A 20,669-nucleotide genomic window follows, 5' to 3' on the forward strand; every position below is an offset into this window, starting at 1 on the left:
TTCTTCAATCCATCACCATTCAGATAACATTCTTGGTTTTTAATATTCCTGCCCAAATGGATTTGGAGACAGAGAGAGTTTACACTCGATCAAACGTGTGTGTGTCATCACTAAGAGTTGCGGGGCGGGGCGGGACGGGGGAAGCGGAATTTTAAGAGGGTTCTGAATAAGTAAAGGCAGAAATACAATGTCATTGGCATATGATAGGAAATAGTCAATTGAACAGGTAAACGTTCGAAATGTAACAGTCTTTGAGCAAGTGAAAGAGGGGAAGGGGGAAGAAGAACACAAAGGAAGGATTGTGATGGGACGGAAAGGGGAGAGTTTAAATGACAGATTGTTACATTTCTAACCTTTACCAGTTCTGATGAATGGTTAGGAAAACTGAACCCTATGGATTAAAGGGACAGTGACAGTGTGGCTATAACATTGACTGAGGAACAGTAAACAGAGAGAAGTGGTAAAAGGTTGTTGTTCAGACTCAATGACAGTAGTCAGTGGTGTTCCCTAGGGCTCGATATTAGGACCACTGCTCTTTTTTCTCTTGGAAAACACGAGGTATGTAAGGCAGAGCTGAAACGTAAACTCTGTTTCTCTCTACACAGATGGTGCCAGACCTGCTGACTATTTATGACAATTTCTGTTCTCATTGCAGAGTTCCAGCAGCCGCAGTATTTTGCTTTCATTTTAGTATTTAATTCACTGTCACTTCTCTTCCAGGAATGCCTACCTTGAAGAAGTTCTGCTCTTCTCTTGAAGAGCTTAGGGCCTCGGCAGCTGAAGGCACGGCCGCCAATGGTAGAGTAATTAAACTCGGGATGTTCAAGAGACCAGAATTATATGACGTTTCAATGCTGCAGTGGAAGCTCAGACTGAGGTCATGAGATCCATGCTTGCTGCCATGCAGGATCAGACTGCTGCCATCATGGCTGTGGATCTCAGTGTTCAAAGGGGTTTGCAGGATCTCACAGCAGTCCAGCAATCTGTGATCCAGTAGATTACTAGGATTGCTGCGGTGTCGCCCCGTGGGAATGACAGTGTCTCCGTGGAGCAGGAACCTGTTGTCTTCTCTCAGGATGACAGTATTTGTTCTCCATTCACTGTCACTCCACCAGTGTGCTTGCTGTTACCCATCAGCCAGCCCGGGCTGCTGCTGCCCATGTCGAGGTGGTGCAGTCCGATTCCGAGTCCTCAAGTCACAGAGCTGCTCGAGGACATCCTGCAAGGCCATATGCAGTCTCCCCAGTGAAAGTCAGCAGACTTCCACCAGCCATGCTGCAGTCACTGGAGAAACACTGTATCGGAGCACTAGGAAAGTCGAGGGAACCCACAAGACAGGCACTAAGGGAATACACAAGGGTGAATAGTTCAGTTTTGTTTGGATAATTGGATGTGCTGTTGGATAAAGATGTTAATGAAAAGATTGTTGTTGGTGTTTTTTATTGCAGGTTGGGGACCACGGGGACACTGTGATGGGGCGTCTCAGATGGGTGTAATGGTGGAGAATGGGGGATCCATGGTGGGGAAGGGAAGTTGTCCTATGGGAAACAGAATATAAGCAGAAACTCTCTGACGGTCTTTCTGGGTCAAAGGCATCCAGGAAATATTCTCCCTGCCTCCTGCTCCTCCTCCTGAGTTTTCCTCCGGATTCCTGGTGCCAATGCCTGTGTGCTCATGATGGTGATGATATGAAGGGTGCAGCAGAACACCATGAACTTGGACACCTCATCCAGTGTGTACTGGAGGGCTCCCCCTGATTATTGTTCTAAAACTTTTCCCACCACTGATGTTGGACTAACTGGCCTGTAGTTGTGAGGACTGTGTGTTGTCCATTGATGTATCCACAAGGTGAGAGAGGCCATCTATGTCGGGTGAAGGTAATACATCATTTACTCCCTCAGCGGGGAGAAGCAGGATAAGAGGTCCCGTGGCTTTGTCAGGAGAGCCACATTCCTGATGGTCGAGGTGTCTCTACGGTGTCCCCATGTCAACGGGGAAAGGTACAGGAACTGAATAAAATCTCACTCCATTAATGTACACTTGGTGTGTGAGCATGCCCAGTACATCATGTTGGTGAATGTCCACTATCCTGGTAGCAACCAACCAACCTCACACGGTTCGGACAGTGGAAGCATTGCTTCATCACACTGGTGGTCCGTTCCACCTTGTTCCTGGTGACTTCATTGTTCACGTTATACACATATTAATTGTGTGAGGTTGGTTGGCGGTGGGAGGAAGTTTGGGGTTGTAGAAACATGAGCTGTGTCTGGAGAGGGCGGGGTGGTTACATCTGTCTCCGTGGAGCCACATTCTGGTTCTGCATGGGAGGCCGATGTGTTGGGACTGGCTGACTGCTTCAGAATGAAGTTATTGTGGCTGCTGCCAGGATAGTGGGACATTCACCAACATGATGTACTGGGCATGCTCACACATCAACTGTACATTAATGGAGTGAGATTTTAGTCAGTTCCTGTACCTCTCCCCGTTGACATGGGGACACCGTCGAGACAACTCGACCATCAGGAATGTGGCTCTCCTGACAAAGCCAGGGATACCCTTATCGTGCTTCTCCCCGCTGAGGGAGAAAATGATGTATTAACTTCACCCGACATAGATGGCCTCTCTCACCTGGCGGATACATCAATGGACAACACACAGTCCTCACAACTACAGGCCAGTTAGTCCAACATCAGTGGTGGGAAAAGTTTTAGAACAATAATCAGGGATAAAACAGCAGGCATGTTGAGAGGTTTGAGTTAATTCAGGATAGCCGGCATAGATTTACAAAAGGAAAGTCATGCTTGACTAATCTACTTGCACTTTTGATGATGTAACAGAGAAGGTTGATGAAGGGAATGTGATGGATGTTGTCTAGATTGGTTTGAACAATGTGTTTGATAAAGTGCCACAGAAAAGGTTAATTACCAACATTGAGTCAGATGGAATGGGAGGGTCAGTGTCCAGTTGGATAAAAACAAAGGTTAACATAGAGATAAGAGTGCATCATAGTAAATGGCAGTTTTTCAGACTGCAAGATGTTTGACAGTGAATGTTCCCCCAGGGTCAGTGCTCGGGCCACTGTTTATTTTTGCTGTGTATAAATGACTTGGAGCTTGGAATACAGAGTAGAATTTCAAAATCCGCCTCTGATACCAAACCTGGAGCTGTAACAAACAGTGAGTATGTTCAGAACCACCTGCGACAGGACAGAGATACTAAGTAGATTGAGCAGACAAGTGGCAGATGAAGGTGTGAGACAAGTGTGAGGTGAGGCATTTTGACAGAGAGGATAGGAAGGCAATATAGACTTAATAACACAGTTCTAAACAGTGTGCAGGAACAGAGAGACCTGTGGGTGCATGTGTATCCATCTTTAAAGGTGACAGGACATATTGAGAGATTGGTTAGTAAAATACATATCATCTTGGATTTCATAATGAGAGGTATTGAGTTCAAAAGCAGAGAAGTTATGATGAATGTTTAAAAATCTCTGGTTAGGTCTCAGCTGGACTAGTTTGTCCAATTCTGGTCATCACACTTCAGTAAGATTGTGAAGGTCTTTGAAATGGTGCTGAAGAGATTTAACAGGATGGTTCCAGGGATGGTGGATTTTAGTTCCAAGGTTAGGTTACAAGATTATGACAGGTCTGGATAATTTAGACAATGAAAAAGTGTTCCCATTAACTGATGGAAGAAAGACTAGGAGCACGGATTGAATGTTTTGGACAAGAGATGCAGGGGGAATATGAGGAAGAACATTTTTCTTTATGCAGCGTGTGTTAATGATCTGGAACTCACTGCCCACAAGTGTGTTGGAAGCAGAGACAATCAGTGATTTCAAATGAAAGCTGGTGGGCACCTGAATGAAATGAATTTGCTACAGGGATTGAGCGGGCGAGTGGGACTGAATGGATTGCTCCATGGAGAGCCAGCATGTACATGATGGGATGAATGGACTCTTTCTATGTCGTAAATGGCTCTATCAGTCTCTGTGACTCGATGTTGGATACTTCTCCTGCTCCTGCCTGGAAAGATCCGGATACATAGAAGTTCAATGAAACTGTGACCTTAACAGCCACTGACAGCTCCGTCCTCACCCTGGTGTGAGGCTCCAGTTCGTGTTACAGGAGGTGACACAACTCTGTGACCACCTCCTTATTGAATCAGAGTCACCTCACACACTGCACCTGGGTTAGGTGTAGGTAGCAAAAGTGTTCTCGGAAAACCGGAGGTGCGTAGGGCAGAGCCCCCTCTTCCTCCCACTTTACAGAGCTTCCCCTCTATGCAGCCTCTGCTCCATTTGTTACAGACCCAGAGACACTGTAACTACATTCCCCATACCTTGTCCAAATTTACATCACCAGATCCTCTGTCCTCCCTGAATGTCGGCAGCAGCACACAACACAACCTCCAGAGAACCATCCACAGCACCTCCACTAACATTACAATAGCAGAAGCCAAAAACCCCTCACCTGTAAGTTGAATGCCTGGTCCTTTTTAAATAACACGAGAGGGGCTTCCTCGTGCTGCTGAATGTCGGGTCAGCTGAGAGTGACCAGCACAGGCGTTCCGTGGACAGTCCAAGTTTCAAAGACGTACATCACAGCTGCTGGAATGGCTGACAGAAGATATATAAAGACCCCTCCTCACGCTGCCAGCACATGCTTGGTGAACGGGGGCTCGAGCCCTCTCCAGCATGGAACACTTGAAGTGACTGGCAGAGCAGCTCGTATTATTTTATGGATCCAAACTTACATGGCGTTAGGCCCAGTGGCGCTGTAGAGCTGAAAATCATTGCCAGAGTAGATAAACAGAGAAAACGACTATAGGATCATATGAATTAGGGGCAGAAGTAGGTCATTCAGCCCGTCAAGCCTGCTCCACCATCTAATAAGATCATGGCTGATCTGTTTGCATTTCGAATTCCGCACCCCCATCTACCCCCGATAAACTTGGATTCTCTTGCCTAACAAAAATCTATCTCCCTCTGCGTTAAAAATATACAATGACCCCACACCCCCCCCCCCTCCACCACCTTCTAAGGCAGAGATTTCCAAAATCACACAATCATCTGAGGAAAAGAAAAGTCTCCTCATCTCTGTCTGAAAAGGGCGACCCCTAATTTTCAAACAGTGCCTTTTCAAACAGTTACTTTTAAAAGGTAATTGAAGAAAATACTTTCAGGCAAAAGAGTTGTAGGAATATGGGAATGGAGAGGGGAATGGGATTAATTGGAGGGGTGAGGCCATGGAGAGATACAAGCACAATAATGAGAATATTAAAATTAAGGTGCTGCCAGACCGGGAGCTAATGTAGATCAGTGAGCACAAGGGTGATGGGTGATCGGGATTTGGTGTGAGTTAGAATACAGGCAGCATAGTTATGGATGGGCTGTGGTTTATTCAGGTTTATAACTGGGAGGGTGACCAGAATAGAATTGGAATAGTCAAGTGTGTATTTAACAAAGGCACAGATGAATGTTTATGCAGCAGATGGGCTGAGGCAGAGGTGGAGACGTGTGTTAGTACAGAGGTGGTAGGAGGCAGGGTTGGTGAGAATATGGAGATGAACTCAGCTCAGATTTAAATAGAACACAGAGGTTACAAACTGTCTGGTTCAGCATCAGATATTTGGCAATGAGGAGATCATGGTTCATGGATAGTGGATGGAATTTCTTATAGAGACCAATGAAAACTCCACTGTTCCCAAATTTAAATAGCAAGAACATTATTTCAGTGAAACAAATTTTACAGATGTCATAGCGGGAAATACAGACTTTCCAGGGACAGCAACAGCAGCAAAGATGGGAGAGTAAATTACAGGCACTCTAATGCACTTGGCAATGGTTTACAGAGCTAATACCTGGAGACATATATTTGCCAGGAATAACAACAGCAGCAAGGAGGGCAGAGGAAATGACAAGAATGGGAATGCAGTTAAACATGGTTTATCGAATTAATAGTTAGATACAGAGACTTACTAGGGACACCAATAATAGCCAGGAAGGGGTAGTAAATGTATTGAATATTCCTCAGTGCGGAATAGATCAGACTGTTTAATGAGAACTGATCATAATCAGCAGAAAGAAAGTTAAACTCCCAGATGAAACTCCTGCCCATTGTTGTAACATTCCAATCTATTGTTCTCTGATTCTAATCTATTCTCTTCCTCTCTCCAGAGCCGCTGATCCCTATTAGTGCTGGGAGTGATGTGATACTTCCACTGACACTATGCAAAGGCACAGATGAGGGTTAGTGCAGCAGATGGGCGGAGGCAGAGGTGGAGATGGGTGATATTACAGAGGTGGTAGTAGGCAGGGTTTGTGAAGGAGAGAATATGGAGATGAACACAGCTCAGGTTTAAATAGAACACAGAGGTTGCAAACAGTCTGGTTCAGTCTCAGACATTGGACTTGGAGTATGTCGTTCACAGATCGGGGACAGGATTTCTTATGGAGACCAATAACACTAGTTTCGGGCTTCAGATAACTAAAAATTACTTGAACAGTATTTCAGTGAACCAGGGTTTACAGATCGTATTTGTGGAAATGAAGACTTACCAGGGCAGTAACAGCAGGAAAGATGAGAATAAATTACTAGAACTATAATACTATTAGCAATGGTTGTAGAGCTAATAGCTGGAGACAGAGATTCACCAGGACTAACAACAGCAGTAAGGAGGGCAGAGTAAATTCCAGGAACATTATTGCAGTTAAATATGGTTTAGAATATTAATAGCTGTATTGACAAACTTACCAGGGACACCAACAATAGCAAGGATGGGATAGTAAATATGTTGTATAATCAACAGTGCGTAATAGATCCGGGATGTTAAAGACAGCGAATCGTCTGTAGAAAGCATGTAAAGAGGCCATGATAATCCTCTGCCCACTTTTGTAACATTCCAATCCACTGTTCTCAGATTCTGACCCATTGTTGTAACATTCCAATCTATTGTTCTCAGGTTCCGATCTATCCTCTCCCTCTCTCTGGTGCAGCTGATGCCTGTAAGTGGTGAAGCTGACGATCGACTGGCACAATGGTATTAAACCTTGAAACTAATCCCTTATTAATAGAAGATGGAAAACCTCCAGTGACACAATTAGGGTCCATGGAGACTGACATTAACTACAGTCACTGAACAAACAGGTTCAGTTAACCACTTTCCATCCAAACACTTTTTGTGCCTCAAAGAAGTAGAACATTTACCTGGTCTGTATGGGATGCATGAGGCTACTGAGGAAAGGAAATGTGGAAATAACAGAGGCCCTGGACAGAATCTTTCAATCGTCCTTGGATATGGGAGTGATAACAGAGAACTGGAGGGTTGTAAATGTTACTCCCTGTTTAAAAAAGGAGAGATGGGGTAAAACCTGTATTAATGACCAGTCAGTCTAATGTCGGTGGTTGGAAATTTCTAAAGGTCACAAGCAGGATATAAGTATTCCTTACTCATAAAAGGGATAAAATTTGAGAAGCAGCACGCAAATGCGAATTCAAAATCATGTATGGCAAACGACAGCAACAACTTATTTTATATAGTGTCTTTAATGTAATAAAACATCCCATGATGCTTCCTCATAAAACAAAACATGACACCGAGAGATATAAGAAATTATTAGGTCAGAGGACCAAAAGCGTGGTCAAAGATGTAAGTTTTAATGGGTGTCTTAAAAGAGGAAAGGGTGGTGGAGAGGTGGCGGGATGGAGAGGCGGAGAGGTGTAAGGAGGGTATTCTAGAGCTTGGAGCTGAGGCAACTGAAGGTATGGTCACCAATGGTGGAACAGTTAAAATCAGGGATGCACAAGAGGCCAGAATTAGAGGAGCACAGATATATACAGGACTGGAGCGAGGTCATGGAGGAAAAATAATTTGAGAATTTAAATAAAGAGATTACTTGATCAGGAGTCAAAGTCGGTCAGTGATATGTGCACGGGACGTGGCACGATTTAGGACATGGCAGCAGAGTTCTGGAGGACATCAAATTTACAGAGAGTAGCAGGTGGGAAATCAGAGAAAAGTGTGTTGGAGTAGTCATTTCTCGGGAAAAGGAAGGCATGAATGAATTTCAGCAGCAGATGGGCTGAGACAGGGGTGAAGTGTGGCGCTGTTACTGAGGTGGAAGTATGCGGTTGAAATGATATCCTGAAAATGAGGTTAAAGCTCATTTTGTGATCAAATGTGATACTAAGGCTGCAAACAAACTGTATGAATCTCAGACTGATACAGGGAGAGGGATGGAATCAATAGCAAGGGAGCAGAGTTGGAGTGGGGAGTGAAAACAAGTCTTCCCAATATTTAATTGGAGGAAATTTCTGCTCATCCAGTACTGGATGTCGGATAAGCAGTCTGATAATTTAACAACAGTGGAGAGAGGTGGTGGTGAGGTAAACATGATGGCGTTCTTTACTAAAACAATGGAGAGGGTTGATGAGGGTGGTGTGATTGAAGTCATATATATGGACTTTCAAAAGGTGTTTGATCAAATCACATTCAATAGACAGGTTAGGAAAACTGAACCCTATGGATTAAAGGGACAGTGACAGTGTGGATATAACATTGGCTAAGGAACAGTAAACAGAGAGAAGTGCTGAAAGGTTGTTGTTCAGACTCGATGGGAGTATACAGTGGTGTTTTCCCGGGCTCGTTATTCGGATCACTGCTCTTTTTGCTCTTGGAAAACCCGGGGTGGGTAGAGCAGAGCCCCCTCCTCCGCCCTCTTTGCACAGTTTCCCCTCTCTGCAGCCTCTGCTCCATTTGTTGGTCATGTTACAGACCCAGAGACACTGTAACTACAGTCCCTATAACTTGTCCAGAGTTGCGTCAACAAATCCTCTGTCCTCCCTGAATGTCTGCAGCAGCTCACAACACAATCTGCAGAAAACCATCCACAGCACCTCCACTAACTTTACAATGGCAGAAGTCAGTAAAAAGCCATACACCTGTAAGATGGATACCCGGTCAATTTAAATAACACTAGAGGGGGTTTTTCGTGCTGCTGAATGTATGTTCAGCTGAGAGTGACATGCAAAGACCAAGTTTCAAAGTCGTACATCAAAGCTGCCGGAATGGCTGACTGACACCATATTCAGACCTTCCTCACTCGACAGGCACACACACATTGCACCCACTCCAGCACCTTGGCCAGCCTGTGTGTCCTGTACAATGTACTGGATGTGACCGGCAGTGCAGCTCACACCATTTTATGGATCCAAACTTCCACAGCACCAGTGGAGCTGGAGAGATGAAATTTGTGGTCAGGGATAGAGACAGAGGGAAATAAATTCACTTCAAAAAGGGAATTAGAAAAATACTTTAAGATGAACAAGCTTCAGGAATATTGGAAATGAACAGGGGATTGGGATAATCAGAGGGGTGAGGACATGAGGGAATTGATCATACGAGTGAGAATATTAAACTTGAGGTGTTACTGGACCAAGAGCCAATGTAGATCAGTGAGCACAGGGATAGAACAAAGAACAAAGAAACTTACAGCACAGGAACAGGCCCTTCGGCCCTCCAAGCCTGCGCCGATCCAGATCCTCTATCTAAACATGTCGCCTATTTTCTAAGGGTCTGTATCTCTTTTCTTCCTGCCCATTCATGTATCTGTCTAGATACATCTTAAAATACGCCATCGTGCCCGCATCCACCAGCTCCGCTGGCAACGCATTCCAGGCACCCACCACCCTCTGCATAAAGAACTTTCCACGCATATCCCCCCTAAACTTTTCCCCTTTCACTTTGAACTCGTGTCCTCTAGTAATTGAATTCCCCACTCTGGGAAAAAGCTTCTTGCTATCCACCCTGTCTATACCTCTCATGATTTTGTACACCTCAATCAGGTCCCCCCTCAACCTCCGTGTTTCTAATGAAAATAATCCTAATCTACTCAATCTCTCTTCATAGCTAGTGCCCTCCATACCAGGCAACATCCTGGTCAACCTCCTCTGCACCCTCTCCAAAGCATCCACATCCTTTTGGTAATGTGGCGACCAGAACTGCACGCAGTATTCCAAATGTGGCCGAACCAAAGTCCTATACAACTGTAACATGACATGCCAACTCTTGTACTCAATACCCCGTCCGATGAAGGAAAGCATGCCGTATGCCTTCTTGACCACTCTATTTACCTGCGTTGCCACCTTCAGGGAACAGTGGATCTGAACACCCAAATCTCTCTGGCCATCAATTTTCCCCAGGACTTTTCCATTTACTGTATAGTTCACTCTTGAATTGGATCTTCCAAAATTCATCACCTCGCATTTTCCCTGATTGAACTCCATCTGCCATTTCTCTGCCCAACTCTCCAATCTATCTATATTCTGCTGTATTCTCTGACAGTCCCCTTCACTATCTGCTACTCCACAAATCTTAGTGTCGTCTGCAAACTTGCTAATCAGTCCACCTATACTTTCCTCCAAATCATTAATGTATATCACAAACAACAGTGGTCCCAGCACGGATCCCTGTGGAACACCACTGGTCACACGTCTCCATTTTGAGAAACTCCCCTCTACTGCTACTCTCTGTCTCCTGTTGCCCAGCCAGTTCTTTATCCATCTAGCTAGTACACCTTGGACCCCATGCGCCTTCACTTTCTCCATCAGCCTGCCATGGGGAACCTTATCAAACGCCTTACTGAAGTCCATGTATATGACATCGACAGCCCTTCCCTCATCAATCAACTTTGTCACTTCCTCAAATAATTCTATTAAGTTGGTGAGACATGACCTTCCCTGCACAAAACCATGTTGCCTATCACTGATAAGCCCATTTTCTTCCAAATGGGAATAGATCCTATCCCTCAGTATCTTCTCCAGCAGCTTCCCTACCACTGACGTCAGGCTCACCGGTCTATAATTACCTGGATTATCCCTGCTATCCTTCTTAAACAAGGGGACAACATTAGCAATTCTCCAGTCCTCCGGGACCTCACCCGTGTTTAAGGATGCTGCAAAGATATCTGTTAAGGCCCCAGCTATTTCCTCTCTCGCTTCCCTCAGTAACCTGGGATAGATCCCATCCGGACCTGGGGACTTGTCCACCTTAATGCCCTTTAGAATACCCAACACTTCCTCCCTCCTTCTGCCGACTTGACCGAGAGTAATCAAACATCTGTTCCTAACCTCAACATCCGTCATGTCCCTCTCCTCGGTGAATACCGATGCAAAGTACTCGTTTGGAATCTCACCCATTTTCGCTGTGTCCAAGCATAACATTCCTCCTTTGTCCTTTAGTGGGCCAATCCTTTCTCTAGTTACCCTCTTTCTCCTTATATATGAATAAAAGGCTTTGGGATTTTCCTTAACCCTGTTTGCTAAATATATTTCATGACCCCTTTTAGCCCTCTTAATTCCTCGTTTCAGATTGGTCCAACATTCCCGATATTCTTTCAAAGCTTCGTCTTTCATCAGCCGCCTACACCTTATGTATGCTTCCTTTTTCCTCTTAGCTAGTCTCACAATTTCACCTGTCATCCATGGTTCCCTAATCCCTAATGTTGGGTGAACAGAATTTAGTGTAAATTAGAAGGTGACAGCAGAGTTTTGGATGACCACAAGGTTGCAGAGAATAGAATGTGGGAGAGCAGCCAGGAGTGTGTTGGAATAGTTAAGTCTCGAGGTAACAGTCAGGTCCTCCAGCCAAAATGGACAGTTTGACCTTTTCTCACATTATACTCCATTTGCCAGTTCTTTGACCACTCATTTAACCTATCTATATCCCTTTGTAACCTCCTTATGTCCTCTTGAGAACTTACCTTCTTACCTGTCTTGGAGTCATTAGCAAATTTCGCAAGCATACCTTCGGTCCATTCATCAAAATCATTTATATCAATTGTAAAAAGTTGAGGCCCCAGCACTGATCGCGGTGGCACACCACTCGTTGCAGCTTGCCAACCAGAAAATAACCCATTTATGACTACTCTGTTTCCTGTTAGCTAGCCAATCCTCTATCCATGCCAATTATATTACCCCCAACACTATGAGCTTTTATTTTCCACAATGACGTTTGATGTGGTCTGTAAATCTAAGTACTGTCGATCCACCAGTTCCCCTTTATCCACAGTACATGTTACTTCTTCAAAGAACTCCAGTATATTGGTTAAACATGATTTCCCTTTCACAAAACCATGTTGACTCTCCCTGATCACCTTGATTTTTTCGACGTGCTTTAACGTCTTTCTAACGTCTTTAATAATAGCTTCTAACATCTGATCCATAACTGAAAGCCATTCTCACCTGCCACAGGTCCGATGTACACTATGTCTCTTCTGATGTTATGCTCTATTTGAACTGTTACTCCTCAAAGAGTCATAGAATTATAGAGATATACAGCACCGAAACAGGACCTTCAGCCCACTGTGTCTGTGCCGGCCATCAAGCACCGAACTATTCTAATCCCAATTCCCAGCACTTGGCCTGTCGCCTTGTTTGCCATGGCGATTCAAGTGCTCATCTAAATACTTCTGAAATGTTGTGAGGGTTCCTGCCCGGACCATCTCTTAAGGCAGTGCCTTCCAGATTCGAACCACCCTCTGGGTGAAAATTATTTTCCTCAAATCCCTTCTAAACCTCCTGCCCCTTACCTCAAATCGATTCCCCCTGGTTATTGACCCGTCCGCTCAGGGAAAAAAAGATTCTTCATATCTAACCTATCAATGCCCCTCGTTATTTTGTATAGCTCAATCATGAAACCCCCCATCCTTTTCTGCTCTAAGGAAAACAACCCTAGCCTTTTCTGTCGCTCTTCATAGCTGAAATGCTCCAGCCCAGGCAACATCCTGGTGCATCTATTCTGCACCCTCTCCATTGCAATCACATCCTTTTGATAGTGCGGCAACCAGAACTATACACATTCCTCCAGTTGTAGCCTAACTGGAGTTTTATGCTCCATCATAACCTCCCTGCTCTTATATTCTATGCCTCGGCTAATAAAGGCAAGTGTCCCATACGTCTTCCTGTCCTCATTGTCTACCTGTGCTGCTGCCTTCAGTGATCAATGGACAAGTACACATAGGTCTCTCTGACCTTCAGTACTTCCTGGGGTCCTACCATCCATTGTATATTTCCTTGCCTTGTTCGCCCTCCCAAAATGCATCACCTCACACTTCTCAGGATTAAATTCCATTTGCCACTCCTCTGCCCATCTTACCAGCCCATCTATATCATCCTGTAATCTAAGGCTTTCCTCCTCACGATTTACAACACCACCAATTTTCGTGTCAGCTGTGAACTTACTGATCAGACCTCCTATATTCACGTCCAAATCATTAATGTACACTACAAACAGCAAGAGTCCCAGCACCGATCCCTGCAGTACACCGCGGGTCACAGGCTTCCACTTGCAAAAATAACCCTTGACCATCACCCTCTGCCTCCTGCCACTAAGCCAATTTTGGATCCAATTTGCCAAGTTGCCCTGGATCCCATGGGCTCTTACCTTCTTAACAAATCTCCCATGCGGGACCCCATCAAAAGCCTTACTGAAGTCCATATAGACTACTGCTTTACCCTCCTTTACACCCCTAGTCACCGCCTCGAAAATAATCAATCAATTTAGTTAGACACGAACTCCCCTTGACAAAGCCATGCTGACTATTCCTGATTAATCCCTGCCTCTCCATGTGGAGATTACTCCTGTCCCTCCGAATTTTTTCCAATAGTTTCCCTGCAATAATTTGCTTGTGACCATTCGACTTCCTTTCTGTTAATCTGTGACCCGAGATCAGATCTTACAGTGGTGTAGGAGTGGCAACAGAGTTCCTGCCTTCCATATAATATGATTTTGCAGGGTGGAAGATGAAGAGATGAAATGTGTGGTCAGGGATAGAGACAGAGGGAAAGAAACCCACCTTTAAAAAGGGAATTCGCAAAAGACTTTAAGATTAGAATTAGAATCAGAATTAGAACATTACAGCGCAGTACAGGCCCTTCGGCCCTCGATGTTGCGCCGACCATCTGATCTACACTATTCCATTTTCATCCATATGTCTATCCAATGACCACTTAAATGCCCTTAAAGTTGGCGAGTCTACTACTGTTGCAGGCAGGGCGTTCCACGCCCCTACTACACTCTGCATAAAGAAACTACCTCTGACATCTGTCCTATATCTTTCACCCCTCAACTTAAAGCTATGTCCCCTCGTGTTTGCCATCATCATCCGAGGAAAAAGACTCTCACTATCCACCCTATCTAACCCTCTGATTATCTTGTATGTCTCTATTAAGTCACCTCTCCTCCTCCTTCTCTCTAACGAAAACAACCCCAAGTCCCTCAGCCTTTCCTCGTAAGACCTTCCCTCCGTACCAGGCAACATCCTAGTAAATCTCCTCTGCACCCTTTCTAAAGCTTCCACATCCTTCCTATAATGCGGTGACCAGAACTGCAAACAATACTCAAGGTACGGCCTCACCAGAGTTTTGTACAGGTGCATCATGACCTCGTGGCTCCGAAACTCGATCCCCCTACTAATAAAAGCTAACACACCATATGCCTTCTTAACAGCCCTATTACCCTGGGTAGCAACTTTCAGGGATTTATGTACCTGGACACCAAGATCTCTCTGCTCATATACACTACCAAGAATCTTCCCATTAGCCCAGTACTCTGCATTGCTGTTACACCTTCCAAAGTGAATCACCTCACACTTCTCCGCATTAAACTCCATTTGCCATCTCTCAGCCCAGCTCAGCAGCCTATCTATGTCTCTCTGTACCCTACAACACCCTTCGACACTATCCACAACTCCACCGACCTTCGTGTCATCCGCAAATTTAGTAACCCACCCTTCTACACCCTCATCCAGGTCATTTATAAAAATGACAAACAGCAGTGGCCCCAAAACAGAACCTTGCGGTACACCACTAGTAACTAAACTCCAGGATGAACATTTGCCATCAACCACCACCATCTGTCTTCTTTCAGCTAGCCAATTTCTGATCCAAAGCTCTAAATCACCTTCAACCCCATACTTCCGTATTTTCTGCAATCGCCTACCGTGGGGAACCTTATCAAACGCCTTACTGAAATCCATATACACCACATCCACGGCTTTACCCTCATCCACCTGTTTGGTCACCTTGTCAAAAAACTCAATAAGGTTTGTGAGGCACGACCTACCTTTCACAAAACCGTGCTGACTATCGCAAAGGAACTTATTCTTTTCAAGATGATTATAAATGCTATCTCTTATAACCTTTTCCAACATTTTACCCACAACCGAAGTAAGGCTCACAGGTCTATAATTACCAGGGCTGTCTCTACTCCCCTTCTTGAACAAGGGGACAACATTTGCTATCCTCCAGTCTTCCGGCACTACTCCTGTCGACAATGACGACATAAAGATCAACAACAACGGCTCTGCAATCTCCTCCCTGGCTTCCCAGAGAATCCTAGGATAAATCCCATCTGGCCCAGAGGACTTATCTATTTTCACTCTTTCCAAAATTGCTAACACCTCCTCCTTGTGAATCTCAATCCCATCTAGCCCAGCAGGCTGTATCTCAGTAAGCGCCTCGGCAACATTTTCTTTCTCTACTGTAAATGCTGACGAAAAATATTCATTTAACGCTTCCCCTATCTCCTCTGATTCCACACACAACTTCCCACTACTATCCTTGATTGGCCCTAATCTAACTCTAGTCATTCTTTTATTCCTGATATACCTACAGAAAGCCTTAGGGTTTTCTTTGATCCTAACGCCAATGATTCTCGTGTCCTCTCCTTGCTCTTCTTAGCCCTCCCTTTAGATCCTTCCTGGCTAGCTTGTAACTCTCAAGCGCCCTAACTGAGCCTTCACGTCTCATCCTAACATAAGCCTCCCTCTTCCTCTTGACAAGCGCTTCAACTTCTTGAGTAAACCACGGCTCCCTCACCCGACAACTTCCTCCCTGCCTGACAGGTACATACTTATCAAGGACAGGCATTAGCTGCTCCTTGAATAAGCTCCACATTTCGTTTGTGCCCAACCCCTGCAGTTTCCTTCCCCATCCTACGCATCCTAAATCTTGCCTAATCGCGTCATAATTTCCTTTCCCCCAGCTATAATTCTTGCCCTGCGGCATATACCTGTCCCTGCCCATCGCTAAGGTAAACCTAACCGAATTGTGATCACTATCGCCAAAGTGCTCACCTACATCTAAATCGAACACCTGGCCGGGTTCATTACCCAGCACCAGTTGGGCGGCACAGTGGCACAGTGGTTAGCACCGCAGCCTCACAGCTCCAGGGACCCGGGTTCGATTCTGGGTACTGCCTGTGCGGAGTTTGCAAGTTCTCCCTGTGTCGGCGTGGGTTTCCTCCGGGTGCTCCGGTTTCCTCCCACATGCCAAAGACTTATAGGTTAATTGGCCATTATAAATTGCCCCGAGTATAGGTAGGTGGCAGGGAAATATATAGGGACAGGTGGGGATGTGATAGGAATATGGGAGTAGTATAAATGGGTGGTTGATGGTCGGCACAGACTCGCTGGGCCGAAGGGCCTGTTTCAGTGCTGTATCTCTAAACATAAACTAAACATAAACAAATCCAATGTGGCATCGCCCCGGATTGGCCTGTCTACATACTGTGTCAGAAAACCCTCCTGCACACACTGGATAAAAACTGACCCATCTAAAGTACTCGAACTATTGTATTTCCAGTCAATATTTGGAAAGTTAAAGTCCCCCATAACCACTACCCTGTTACTCTCGCTCCTGTCAAGAATCATCTTCGCTATCCTTTCCTCTACATCTCTGGAAGTATTCGGAGGTCTAAAGTTAACTCCCAACAGTGTGACCTCTCCTCTCCTGTTTCTGACCTCGGCCCAGACTACCTCAGTAGACGAGTCCTCAAACGTCCTTTCTGTCGCTGTAATACTTTCCTTGATGAACAATGCCACACTCCCCACCCCCCTCTTTTACCCTCTTCTCTGTTCTTCCTGAAACATCAAAATCCCGGAACCTGCAACATCCATTCGTGCCCCTGCTCTACCCATGTCTCTGAAATGGCCACAACATCAGGATCCCAGGTACCAACCCATGCTGCAAACTCACCCACCTTATTCCGGATGCTCCTGGCGTTGAAGTAGACACACTTTAAACCAAGTTCTTGCTTGCCAGTGCCCTCTTGCCAGTGCCCTCTGTAACCTTATCCCCTACCTCACTACTCTCAACAGCCTGTACACTGGAACTACAATTTAGGTTCCCACTCCCCTGCTGATTCAGTTTAAACCCCCCCGAAGAGCACTAACAAATCTGCCCCCCAGGATATTGGTACCCCTCTGGTTCAGGTGAAGACCATCCTGTTTGTAGAGGTCCCACCTACCCCAGAAAGAGCCCCAATTATCCAGGAAACCAAAACCCTCCCTCCTACACCATCCCTGCAGCCACGTGTTCAACTCCTCTCTCTCCCTGTTCCTCTCTTCGCTAGCACGTGGCACGGGCAACAACCCAGAGATAACAACTCTGGTTGTTCTCACTCTAAGCTTCCACCCTAGCTCCCTGAATTTCTGCCTTAAATCCCCATCTCTCTTCCTACCTATGTCGTTGGTGCCTATGTGCACCACGACTTGGGGGATGAACAAGTTTCAGGAATATTGGAAATGGACAGGGGATTGGGATAATCAGAAGTACGAGTACATGGAGGGACTTGATCTCATGGTTGGAATATTAAAATTGTGGTGTTACTGGACCAAGAGCCAATGCAGGTCAGTGAGCACTGGTATGTTGGGTGAACAGAATTTGGTATAAATTAGAAGATGGCAGCAGAGTTTTGGATGACCACAAGGTTACAGAGAGTAGAATGTGGGAAACAAGCCAGCAGTGTGTTAGAATAGTCAAATCTCTAGGTGACAAAGGCATGGATGAGGTTTTCAGCAACCGATGAGCTCAGCTGTCCCTTTCTCTCTTTCTCTATCTCTCCCTCCCTCTTTCTGTCGCCGTCACGTGCTCTATCCCACGCCCTGAATCTTAAATGTTTCAATCAAGTCGCCCCTTACTCTTCTAAACTCCAGCTGATATAAGACTATCCTGTCCAGCCTTTCCTCATAAGACATTCCGCCCATATTATTCTAATAAACCTTCTCTGAACTGCTTGCAACGCATTTACATGTTTCCTTAAATAAGGAGACCAGTACTGAACACAGAATTCCAGATAATGTCTCGCCACTGCCCTCCCTACCTTTGTATTCAATTCCACCCACAATAAGTGATAACATTATATTAAGCTTTCCTAACTAAGTCGAGGAAGGGAAGGGAAGTGTCAGAGATGGACCATGTAAAGGTGAGAGAAGGGTGGAAATTGGAAGCAAAGTTGATAAAGTTTTCTAGCTCCACCAACACCCTCCTCCACCTGGCTGAACTTGTTCTCACATTGAACAACTTCTCCTTCAACTCCATGCAATTCCTTCAAGTAAAAGGTGTCGCTATGGGTACCCGCATGGGTCCTAGTTATGCCTGTCTTTTTGTGGGATATGTCGAGCATTCTTTGTTCCAGTTCTACTCAGGCCCCCTCCCCCAACTCTTTTTCCGCTACATTGATGACTGTATCGGTGCCGTTTCCTGCTCCCGCCCCGAACTAGAAAACTTTATCAACTTTGCTTCCAATTTCCACCCTTCGCTCACCTTTACATGGTCCATCTCTGACACGTCCCTTCCCTTCCTCGACTTCTCTGTCTCCATCTCTGGGGATAGGTTGTCTACCAATATCCATTATAAGCCCACTGACTCCCACAGCTACCTCGACTACACTTCTTCACACCCTACCTCCTGTAAGGACTCCATTCCATTCTCCCAGTTTCTCCGTCTCCGACGCATCTGCTCTGATGATGCTACCTTCCATGACGGTGCTTCTGATATGACCTCCTTTTTCCTCAACCGAGGATTTCCCCCCACTGTGGTTGACAGGGCCCTCAACCGTGTCCGACCCATTCCCCGCACCTCTACCCTCACCCCTTCCCCTCCCTCCCAGAACTGTGACAGGGTTCCCCTTGTCCTCACTTTTCATCCCACCAGCCTCCATATCCAAAGGATCATCCTCCACCATTTCCGCCACCTACAGCATGATGCCACTACCAGTCGCATCTTCCCCTCCCTTCCCCTGTCAGCATTCCGAAGGGATCGTTCCCTCCGTGACACCCTGGTCCACTCCTCCATTACCCCCACCACCTCGTCCCCGTCCCAGGGCACCTTCCCCTGCAATCGCAGGAGGTGTAGCTTTCGGTGTGCAGCTTTTCCAGGAGCACAGGCATTGCGAGCGAGGAGTGAACAGCTGGGAAGTCAATTTCATCGGGAGTTTCGGTGGAGCAGGGACTGCTGGCTTTTCCAGGAGCACAGGCATTGCGAGCGAGGAGTGAACAGCTGGGAAGTCAATTTCATCGGGAGTTTCGGTGGAGCAGGGACTGCTGGGTAAGTAGAAACCTATATATTTGGGCTGTTTCTGAACCCGAGACACTACTCTTGTAGTGTCTCCCACCCGCCCTCCTCCTCTGACCAAAAAAAAGGACTCGGTTGTGTGTAGGTAAGGCGTTTTCTATTACTCTTCTTGTTTTATCGTGTGATTGGTGAAAAACTTGGGAATTTAGAATAGTGGGAATGTAGGTTAAGGAAGTTGAATGTTCCTCCTGCAGAATGTGTGAGGTAAGGGTCGCCAAGAGTGTCCCTGCTGACTGCATCTGCGGGAAGTGCACCCAGCTCCAGCTCCTCGAGGACCGCGTTAGGGAACTGGAGCTGGAGCTGGAGGAACTTCGGATCATTCGGGAGGCGGAGGGGATTATTGAGAGGAATTATCGGGAGGCCGTCACACCTCAGGTGAAAGAAGAAGGTAGATGGGTTACCGTCAGGGGAAGGAGAGGGAACCAGCAGGCAGTGCAGGGATCCCCTGTGGCCGTTTCCCTCAACAACAGGTATACCGTTTTGGATACTGTTGGAGGAGACGACTTATCAGGGGTAGGCAATGGGATACAGGTCTCTGGCGCAGAGTCTGTCCCTGTTGCTCAGAAGGGAAGGGGGAAGAGGAGCAGAGCATTAGTCATTGGGGACTCCATAGTTAGGGGAACAGATAGGAGGTTTTGTGGGAACGAGAGAGACTCACGGTTGGTGTGTTGCCTCCCAGGTGCCAGGGTACGTGATGTCTCGGATCGTATTTTTGGGATCCTCAAGGGCGAGGGGGAGCAGCCCCAAGTCGTGGTACACAGGCACCAACGACATATGTACGAAGACAGATGGGGATTTAAGGCAGAAATTCAGGGAGCTAGGGTGGAAGCTTAGAGCGAGAACAAACAGAGTTGTTATCTCTGGGTTGTTGCCCGTGCGACGTGCTAGCGAAGTGAGGAATAGGGAGAGAGAGGAGTTGAACATGTGGCTGCAGGGATGGTGTAGGAGGGAGGGTTTTAGTTTCCTGGATAATTGGGGCTCTTTCTGGGGTCGGTGGGACCTCTACAAACAGGATGGTCTTCACCTGAACCAGAGGGGTACCAATATCCTGGGAGGGAGATTTGTTAGTGCTCTTCGGGGGGGGTTTAAACTAATTCAGCAGGGGGATGGGAACCTAAATTGTAGTTCCAGTGTGCAGGATGTTGAAAGTAGTGAGGGCAGAGATAAGGTTATAAGGACACAAGAGGGCACTGTCAAGCAAGAGCTTGGTTTAAAATGTGTCTACTTCAACGCCAGGAGCATCCGGAATAAGGT

The sequence above is a fragment of the Heterodontus francisci genome, chromosome 28, assembly GCF_036365525.1.
Source record: "Heterodontus francisci isolate sHetFra1 chromosome 28, sHetFra1.hap1, whole genome shotgun sequence".
In the NCBI taxonomy this organism is placed as follows: domain Eukaryota; kingdom Metazoa; phylum Chordata; class Chondrichthyes; order Heterodontiformes; family Heterodontidae; genus Heterodontus; species Heterodontus francisci.